The sequence below is a fragment of the Coturnix japonica genome, chromosome 1 (genome assembly GCF_054131305.1).
Source record: "Coturnix japonica strain WE chromosome 1, WE-NBRP24, whole genome shotgun sequence".
Classification (NCBI taxonomy): domain Eukaryota; kingdom Metazoa; phylum Chordata; class Aves; order Galliformes; family Phasianidae; genus Coturnix; species Coturnix japonica.
In genome coordinates, this window is record NC_140663.1 from 154143161 (window position 1) to 154153856 (window position 10696).

The 10696-nt window shown below is 43.4% G+C and overlaps 1 protein-coding gene across 1 annotated transcript in view; it reads right to left on the reverse strand.

The window, feature by feature from the left end:
* CAB39L (calcium binding protein 39 like) overlaps nucleotides 1-9088 on the reverse strand; it is a 58333-nt gene extending 49245 nt beyond the window's left edge. Inside the window, exon 1 of the mRNA XM_015851826.3 lies at nucleotides 8918-9088. The gene's annotated coding sequence lies outside the window, so the exon portion shown is untranslated. The remainder of the gene's footprint in view (nucleotides 1-8917) is intronic.
* Between the last annotated feature and the right edge of the window lie 1608 nt (nucleotides 9089-10696).

Below are 10696 nucleotides of genomic sequence, written 5' to 3' on the forward strand. Positions count from 1 at the left end.
CACAGAGGAAATATTATCCATGCACATTTCCACCCTACTACAACCTATCTACTGTTCTCTCCATCTGTGCTGCCCAGCAACTGATGTCACAAATTAATTATTATGCCAAGCAAATACAACCACTGAGTGTCCAATTATGGGTCGAGTTCCTTTATTTTTAATTAACAAAGCAGAGTCATTCCTAGATCTCCTGAAGTGGAAGCAGGCCCAAGGCCCAATCAGCAGTTTTAGTGCAGGAATTCTGCACTGAATAACATGCAATAGTGTTCTTGTCTTCAGAATAACCTCTGTTTTGAAGCAGTAGTAGCTGAGGCACCTGTGTCTGCTTTGATTCTGCTCCTGGGTAGCCTTAACAGTGAAGACCCCTGACAGGTTCCAGCTTTGGACACCGGGAAGAAAAATCACTCACCACATGACATAAATGGTAATATCTAAATATACAGTTTGTATCAAGTCAAATATAGTGATGGAAATCTTCTTAGGCAAACATCACTTGTCTGCACATCTTTCAATGCAATCTGACAGCTCCTTTATTACTCAGCATACAGATCCATTGTTACACTCACTGCAAATAGCTGAAGAAATGTCAGCTGTCTCGTGATAATGGCGGATTACATACCTGCTCTCTTTCTACAGAAATAACTTACGTTTTCTTCTTTGTGTGTTTTTTAGTTTGTTTGGGTTTTGCTTTTTGGTTTGTTTTTTCAGAATGCAACACCAAAATAACAAGGAGACAAATCCACCTATACACCATATTAACCAGAGTGTCTCTGATCCAAGGAGCTGGAACTGTAGGCCTGGTAGTGGAATTATGACAGAAAAGTCCTGAAACCACTTCCTTAAAACCAGCAATATTCATAAGGACATCAAATTTTGTCCTACATTGGTGTCAAACTGGAGTGTCCATCCAAGCACCAGTGAAAAGAAAAGGCTTATGAGACCTGTGAGAAAATCATGTACCAAGGGTCAGACTACTTTAACTTTCCATGGCCAAAGCAAGATAGTCTCTACTAGCTGTCAGCATGGGATGAAATTACTTTCACAAGAACTTCCACTGAAATGTTTCAGCACACAAAGACCTGAATCCAAACAGCTGCATATTAGCAAAGTAACTATAGACATAAATATACGCTATTTAATATCTTACCGCTTAACTCAGGAACCACACTACCTACTTCTACATTTTTCTGTTTAAAAATGGACACAGATTACATGGCTAAACAATTTCAAATTAATATTAACCATCTACAACTTTAATCTTCTCCTTTATGAACGTTCACATTATCTTTTAAATTCTGCATATTATGTGACTTCTGTATTTGCAAGAATATGCTTCCAGAAGGCTTTCCCCTCTGTTTATGCATAGATATTAACCATGATCAAATGACTTCAACAAATTCAGACTTCCCTTTTTTGTCACCATCTACAGTAAGTGCACAGATATACATTCCCAACACACCTGCAGTCAGTACCTACTTCACTTCCAAAATATGTCTGGAAGTGCATCATTCAAACTTGATTATATTCCAGAAGTAAAGTCAATAACATCAGAAAAGAGATCTATTCTGAGTTCAGTGTACTCATTACTATCAGCTCTTGGCTGCCACATCATACAGGGGTGTCTTTTCAACTGTCTGCTGCCCATAGATCCTAGTATTTTGCAGTGCTGTTTCCGACGGTACTGTTCCTCAGTTTTAAGGTGCATCCAGTCTATTTTTCATACTGATTAACTTCCCAAAGCTGGCTCTGAAGGAGTCAGCCAATGTACTCTTTGATTCAATCAAACATACGAGGGTATGCCATGCTTTGTCATTCTTATGCTCTAAGCAGCCTAGATCAAACTTGTCAGGAAGGATTTTGCAGTTCATGTAACTGTGGATTTGTTTGAGGCTGGTTTTTTTTTGCAAACAATCATCCAGTAATCGAATATCACAACATTAGATAGATCTCAATTCAATGATTTTTCATCAAGTCTAACAGCTTCATGAGTGAGTTACCTAAACAGTACATCGATCCCTTAAGATGCATTGAGATCTTCTGTAATGCTTGTTTTCAATTAATCATATTGAATGGCAGTTGTTACATATTAGTAGTTTGTTTTTTGGAAAGTTTTTTATCAGCCACTTAAAAAAAAGATTTTCCTCAGTCTGCATAAGTTTGTAATACAAAATTCTAAGTGTTCTCTGGAAGCATTCAAAGCATCTCTGGAAGCATTCAGCCCCTCCAGGTTGGAGGGGACTGTGAGCAACCTGGTCTAGAGGGAGGTGTCCCTGTCTGTAGCAGGAGGTTGGAACTGGATGATCAGAATCACAGAATCACAGAATTGTAGGGGTTGGAAGGGACCTCTAGAGATCATTGAGTCCAACCCCCCTGCCAAAGCAGGCTTCCTACACCATGTCACACAGGAAGGCGTCCAGGCGGGTCTTAAATATCTCCAGAGAAGGAGACTCCACCACCTCCCTGGGCAGCCTGTTCCAGTGCTCCGTCACCCTCACTGTAAAGAAGTTCTTCCGCACATTTGTGCGGAACTTCCTATGTTGTACTTTCATCCCATTACCCCTAGTCCTATCCCCATGCACTACTGAAAAGAGACCAGACTCACCACTATGGCTCCCACACCTCAGGTATTTATAAACCTGGATCAAGTCCCCTCTCAGCCTTCTTTTCTCAAGGCTAAACAGACCCAGCTCCCTAAGTCTCTCCTCATAGGGGAGATGCTCCAGGCCCTTCACCATCTTAGTGGCCCTCCGCTAGACTCTTTCCAAGAGATCCCTGTCTTTTTTGTACTGGGGAGCCCAGAACTGGACACAATAATCCAGATGAGGCCTCACCAGGGCAGAGTAGAGTGGGAGGATCACCTCCTTCGACCTGCTGGACACGGCTCTTTTTAATACACCCCAGTATGCCATTGGCCTTTTTGGCTACAAGGGCACACTGCTGGCTCATGGTCAATCTGTCGTCCACCAGGACGCCCAGGTCCCTCTCAGCAGAGCTCCTCTCCAGCAGCTCTTCCCCCAGCCTGTACTGGTGCATGCAATTATTTCTACCCAGGTGCAAGACTCTACACTTGCTTTTGTTAAACCTCATCCGGTTTCTTACTGCCCAGCTCTCCAGCCTGTCCAGGTCTTGCTTAATGGCAGCACAGCCTCCAGGCGTGTCAGCCAATCCTCCCAACTTCGTGTCATCAGCAAACTTGCTGAGGGTGGTCACTATCCCCTCATCAAGGTCGTTGATGAAGATGTTGAACAAGACCGGACCCAGCACAGACCCCTGGGGGACGCCGCTAGTTACAGGCCTCCAGCCAGACACCGCACCGCCAATGACAACCCTCTGCACTCTGCCAGTCAGCCAATTCTTAACCCACTTCACCGTCCACTCATCTATCCCACACTTCCTTAGCTTTGTTATGTCATGGGGGACAGTATCAAAAACCTTACTGAAATCAAGGTAGACTACATCTACCGCCCTCCCCCTGTCCACCCAGCTAGTGACATCTTCATAAAAGGCCACCAGGTTGGTCGAGCACGACCTACCCTTGGTGAACCCATGCTGAGTACTCCTGATAACCTCCTTATCACCCAGTTGTCTGGAGATGGCATCCAGCACAAGCTGTTTCATCACCTTCCCTGGGACAGAGGTGAGGCTGACTGGCCTATAGTTACCCGGGTCTTCCTTCTTGCCCTTTTTGAAGACTGGAGTGACACTGGCCGTCCTCCAGTCTTCAGGCACCTCCCCAGTTCTCCAAGACCTCTGAAAGATTACAGAGAGCGGCTCAGCAATGACTTCCGCCAGCTCTCTCAGCACCCGCAGATGCACCCCATCAGGTCCCATGGATTTATGGACCTTAATGCTTCCTAGGCACTCACGGACCACCTCTTCCCTGACTAAAGGGAAATCTCCCATTCCCCAGACTCTCTCATCAACCTCCAGGGTCCGGGATTCCTGAGGGAGAGCCCTTTCACTAAAGACAGAAGCAAAGAAGGCGTTCAGTATTTCCGCCTTCTCAGCATCCCCTGTTACCAGAGCGCCCCCCTCACCTAGTATGGGGCCCACATTCTCCCTAGCCTTCCTTTTGCTGTTAACGTATTTAAAAAAGCCTTTTTTATTATTCTTTATCTCCTTAGCTAGATTCAACTCCAGGTGGGCTTTGGCCTTCCTGGTTGCATCTCTACAGTCCCTGACTACATTCTTGTATTGTTCCCAAGTGGTCAGACCCTTCTTCCACATATCATGTACTTTCTTCTTTCCGCGGAGCTTGCACATGAGCTCCTTACTCATCCACGCAGGTCTCCTTGCACCTTTTCCCGATTTCTTAGTCACAGGGATGCACCGATCCTGAGCTTGGAAGAAGAGCCGTTTAAACGCTAACCAGCTCTCACAGGCCCCCTTGCCTTCTAGCACCCTGGCCCACGGGATAGCCCCAAGTAGGTCCCGAAGGAGATCAAAGTTGGCTCTCCTGAAGTCCAGGGTAGCAATCCTACTTTTTGCTTTGCTTCCTCCACTCAGGATCTCGAACTCCACCATCTCATGGTCACTACATCCCAAGCTGCCCCCAACTTTTACTTCCTTAACAAGTCCTTCCTTATTGGTGAGAATAAGGTCCAGCAATGCCCCACCCCACGTCGGTTCCTCTACCACCTGCATCAGGAAGTTATCTTCAATGCACTGCAAGAATTGTCTGGACCTCGCATGCCTGGCCGTGTTGGTCGTCCAGCAAATATCTGGATAATTGAAATCCCCCATAAGCACCAGTGCCTGGGAGTGTGCCACTACTTCCAGTTGCTTATGGAAGGCCTCATCAACCTCCTCCTCCTGATCAGGAGGCCTGTAGTACACACCCACAACAGTGTCCCATTTGCCAGCCTGGCCCTTGATTCTCACCCACAAGCTCTCAGCTTCTACATTACTCTCGCCCAGGTGGAGTTCAATACATTCTAGCTGCTCTCTCACATAAAGAGCAACTCCACCACCCCGCCTTGCCAGCCGATCTTTCCTAAAAAGCACATAGCCCTCCATGACAACATTCCAGTCATGCGAGCTGTCCCACCACGTCTCCGTGATCGCAATGAGATCATGGCCACTTGCCCGCACACAGAGCTCCAATTCTTCCTGTTTATTCCCCATGCTTCGCGCGTTGGTATACAGGCACTTGAGAGAGGCAGCATCTCCCCACCCCTCTCCATGCCTTTTAACTCCATTATGGCTGCCAATCCATCATCTAGTATCACTCAGTCTTTGTCTGGGTATTGTATTGTAGCAAATAGTATACTCATCCTCTTCAGTGCCAAACTCATATATTAGAACTAAGCTCAGGCAGCCAACACGCTGCTGGAAACCTGAAGCACATTTCTTGTGAGAAAGGGTTCACAGAATCACAGAATGAGCCGGGTTGGAAGGGACCTCAAGGATCATGTAGTTCCAACCCCCCTGCCTGGCAGGGCCACCAAACATACACATTTACTAGATCAGGTTGCCCAGGGCCCCGTCCAACCTGGCCTTGAACACCTCCAAGGACGGGGCATCCACAACCTCCCTGGGCAGCCTGTTCCAGGGCCTAACCACTCTCCTAGTGAAGAACTTCCCCCTAACATCCAACCTAAATCTTCCCTCTTTCAACTTAAAACCATTTCCCCGTGTCCTGTTATTGTCAGCCCTTTCGAAGAGTTTACTCCCCTCCTGGGTGTAAGTTCCCTTCAGGTATTGAAAGGCTGCAATGAGGTCACCCCGCAACCTTCTCTTCTCCAGGCTGAACAAGCCCAACTCCCTCAGCCTGTCCTCATAGGGGAGTTGCAAAGGTTTAGGTCCACAATTCACTGCGTCTATTCAATGCTGCTATTCAGTTGCAGCCACTCAAGAATTTTACAGCAAAAACAATAGAGAATTTAAATCCAGTCACTACTGAAAGAAGCCCATCCAATTCCACTTTTCATAGAAGGCTGGAGGAGTTTTGGTCTAATACAACCTAAAATGCAGTAAAATGGAATCTCAGGACATTTCTGCTGAGCAATGAACACCTTCCACGATAACCTGTATACAGAGTTCTGCACAAACCTGGAGGTGGCTCATACTTGGCAGCTGCACAAACGCTTTAAGCTGAGACAAGAGACTCTGACAAGAAAATTAGAAAGCAATCCACCTTCAGATGCTAATTTTTGCCCGTTGGCCACCCCCAGTTCCCTGAGAGAAGCAGAAATATCAAGAGATTGCACAGTGAATTAGATGGGGAATTTTATTCAGATAAAAATAGCTGAAACAAATAAATAATTTCTTTTAAATCCCAACCAGCTCTCTGAACCAGCTTCACTAAGCAGCCACACAAATTAACAGGGGAGGGCTGAGTGAAGCAGTAAGAACAGAACCACTCCATTGTTTGACAGTGCCAAATTTAAGTGTATGTGGGATTGTGGCTTACCTGATCCTTCCCTATAAAGCCTTTTCATTGTTTTCTGCAGCTGTAGTCAAAATGTTTTTAGCATATTTACAAACATGTTAACTTCCAGTTTTATTTGAAAGTGGTTACTTTATCTACACACAATAATTACTCCAGTTTTGCTAGGCTGCATCATCTTGATGGGCTTTGTTATGTCAGGTGCAACTCTAAGTGAAGCACTCACTGCTTTGTGTTTGCACTCACCTATCAATCACCACACATCACAATGAAGGCTTACAAACCTGCCTGCAAACCCACAAACAAAGCCCATCAAAACGATTATTTTATGAATGCTAGTTTTACCTCAGAAAATATCGGGGTCATTTATTTATTTATTTATTTCAGATAAAAATGTAGTTGTATTCATGGAAAGAAATTAAGATAAAAAGGGTTTCAGGCATCAATTTATTTTTAGTTCTCATACACATCTACAGCCTGGTTTTCAGAGATCTCAAGAACAATTATAACCACGGGCTTTCAGGACTCTTAATCTATCCCAGTCACCGAAAATCAGAGAACACAATTTTAGGTCTGATGTCTCAATGTAATGTAATATAAGTGGGTTGTGACACAGGAAAGACATCTCATGCTCCTTGACTTCACCCAGCACTATCTAACACTTAAATCAGTCCTTTATTACCATGTTCACACAACTATCTGGAATCTATGACAGCAGTTAATGCTGAGACCCTAAGACAGAAACACAGCTAAAAATGAAAACGGTTCTACTACATAAACAGTCCATAAAGATGAAATACATTACATTACCAGTCTCCGGACCTTGAAAATTATGGCAGCTAGTAGATGGTTAAGACTTTCAGCACATTGGGCCAGACTCCAAAGCCCTCACACTAGTTGGTAATTAACAGATATCTAGGTCCTCCACATGAAAGAAGCCTATTGTTTCAATGGTGACACGATTTTTTTTTCTTTCCTTTTCATAGCAAGTCTCTGTGTGTGTTTAAAGATTCCCCAGGGTGATTAACAGTTTATGATGTTGGGAACTGGAATTTCTAAATAGATTCTTGTTTTTACTATTAATTGCCAGGAATGTGAACGTTCTTAGGACACAGGTAGAACAAAACCATTTAATAGGACCGGTGTCTTCCACAAGAACTGAATATGCCTTTTGCTTGATTAAATAGCTAGAAAAATCAATATCCAAAATAACTTAATACTACCTAAAAACTAACAGATCTACAAACAGTAACAGAACTACAAAACATAGCATCGAGGGCCGATAAACACTGTGCAGTATTTAATAGAGGAGGCTCAGGGAAGACCTCATTGCTCTCTCTAACTTCCTGAAGGGAGACTGTAGTGAGTTGGGGGTTGGCCTCTTCTCTCGTGTAATCAGTGATAGGACCAGAGGGAATGGTTTCAAGCTACGGCAGGGGAGATTCAAGCTGGTCGTTAGGAAGTATTACTTCTCAGAAAGGGTGGTCAGGCACTGGAATGGGCTGCCCAGGGAGGTGGTGGAGTCGCCAACCATGGGAGTGTTCAAGAAACGTTTGGATGTGGTGTTGAGGGACGTGGTTTAGTGGGAGCTATTGGTAACAGGTGAACGGTTGGACTGGATGATCTTTTAGGTCTTTTCCAACTTTGGTGATTCCATGATGATTCTATGATGAATAAGCAACATACCTTCAGAGAACACTAGTGTGCATCTTCCTAAATAATGTATAACTGTCATACAATTAGGATAACGTCTAGGATAAACTGAAGGATGCCACACTGAACATATTTTATATAGAAGCAATGACCTGTACAAAACTATCGTCTATTCTCTGATTTGTTATCTTTGTCAATACATATTAGATGAATGACAAATAACAGACTACCTATAAACCAGTCTTAAGCTAATCAATGCAATGAAAGAGAACAGTAGTTCAAAGTCATCTTCTGAAAGAATGAAATCTGGTTACGTACACTTATCTGTAAGGGAAGAAGTTAAATCACAAAGGATAAAAGCAGGATGTGCAGAGAAATAGCAGGTGAAATTATCAAACTGAGATGAAGGCTTCCAGAAGAAAAATGTCAAGAAAACAAAAAGATAATCCAGTCAGAAAAGAACAAAAAGCTACAAGAGAATCACAAAACATTTTCAGACTATCTGTGGTTTTCACTGCTTCACTATTTTCTGAAGTCTGACTGATGTCTCTGTAACTCACCCAAGCTTATCTGGCCAAATGAGGATGTACCCAGATCCCATTGTACTCAAGGTGTTAAAACCATCTCTGGAGAAGAGATCTGAAGAAACAGTTGCTTTGGGGTCAGGTCAGCTTCCCACTCAAAGGAACAGTTTATGGTCTGCCTACCTAAGCAACTGTTCATCTTGATTCACTACACATTACTAGAACCATATAATACAAAAGCAAAGTTTACCTACTCAATAAATCATACCACTAACTTAACAGTTAATCCTTTCACTGTCATTTTAACAAGGTGTAAATAGATGTGTAAGCACGTGGAATGGGCTGTGCTCACCTTTAGATGCAGTCAGTCAGTCCAAGTCTAGGTCATACTGCTACTAGAGGAATGCTGTGGGCACGTCACTGGGACGTCTCTTCAGCACTGCTTGTGAGTTGGGGAAAAACTGAGCTCACCTTCTCAGCAGTACAATTTACTGCCTTGTTGTAGATAGCATATCTTACAGTTCTAGAAAAAAAAAACACGGAAATTCAGTTATTTTACACAAGTGACATGTTATAGTCTTTAAAAAAGACATATTTCCCCTTTTTTTGTCAAACAATATGCATACAAAATCCCTGTTTCTTTTCAACAAGTATGCAGTCGTGCTTCTGATTTCTATCATTCCTAGTTCCTAATTAAAAGCTTCTGAGTGATGTCAATACTTTATAGGAAGTAACACAGATAACATCAGCATTATATCTTCACATGTAATTGACAGATATCAGGCAAAAACCTTGTCATGGCAAACTGAATAACATCAGTCACTTGCTCAGAGTAAAGGGAACACCTTTCTTGGTGTTGCATTAAATGACTCCATTGAGTTATATCATTTTTATTGGTTCCAAGCAAAATTATGGTCAGATTTCTAATAGTTATATTTCAATACATTCTAGGTGGAAAAAATAAGAACAAACTTGAGCTCATTTGCTGCTGATGAATATGAAGCAAAGGGAAACTATATCATCATAAAAATCATTAGCTTCGTAAGCATACCAGGCAAGCAGACATATGCAGTCATGGTACCCAAGCAGAAATATGAATATTTAGTAACATTAGTTGCTTATAAGATCATCATAGAATGGCCTGGGTTGAAAAGGACCACAATGATCATTGAGTTTCAACCCCCTGCTATGTGCAGGATCACCAACCACCAGACCAGGCTGCCCAGAGCCACAACCAGCCTGGCCTGGAATGCCTCCAGGGATGGGGTATCTACAATGGATGGCTATATGGATGGCTATACTGTCTTCACATTGCAGATTATTTCTTACCACAGCTTCAAAACATGCACACACACATCAGTGGCAGCTTAGGAGAACCTTATTTCAGGAAGTGCAGTTTATACCTTTTAAAATAACTTGTCATTAACACAATCATTACAACATTTGTCTCCGTATTCTTTGTAATTGATATACTCTTCTTACAGGCCATAGCATCACAGGCATTTTGTATCATTCAGCAGTCACTTGCATGTGTGTGTGTGTATAAATAATTCAGTGAAATAAAATTAGTCTGCAGTCATCAGTTTTAGGGCAGTATATTCCAGAACGAAGGAAACTGTACTCAAAACAAACTGCTGTAGGAATTGCTTTTTCAAACGTAGACATAAAAGAAGTAACAAAAAGCAGCAGTGCTGAAACCACAGCATGTTCCCTTCCACATGCACAGCATTTAAACCAATCTCTCAGGCCTTTTATTAGGTTAATTTTAGCCTGAGAAATCATCACGTATTGCCACAGCACTCATGATGCATTTTTGCTCTAAACTCTGAGGGCAATGTAAATGTCTGTACTGATGTGATCTGCATCAAAACAGCAGCTGTTTCAGGGCATACAGCAGCAAAATCAAACAATAGCAACCAGCAGCGGTGTTAAGTAACTCGGGTTTTTCCCAGGCCAAGACAGCCCAATTCCCCTCACCCCCATTTCCAAGATGGCGACACTGCGACACCCCCATCGCCCCGCCTACCCAAGATGGCGGACGCCCCGACCCCCCTCTCCCTCCCTGAGGCCACCCGGCCCCGCCTTGCGCATGCGCAGAAGGTAAAGGCGAGATAAAAGAGCGCTCGGCGCA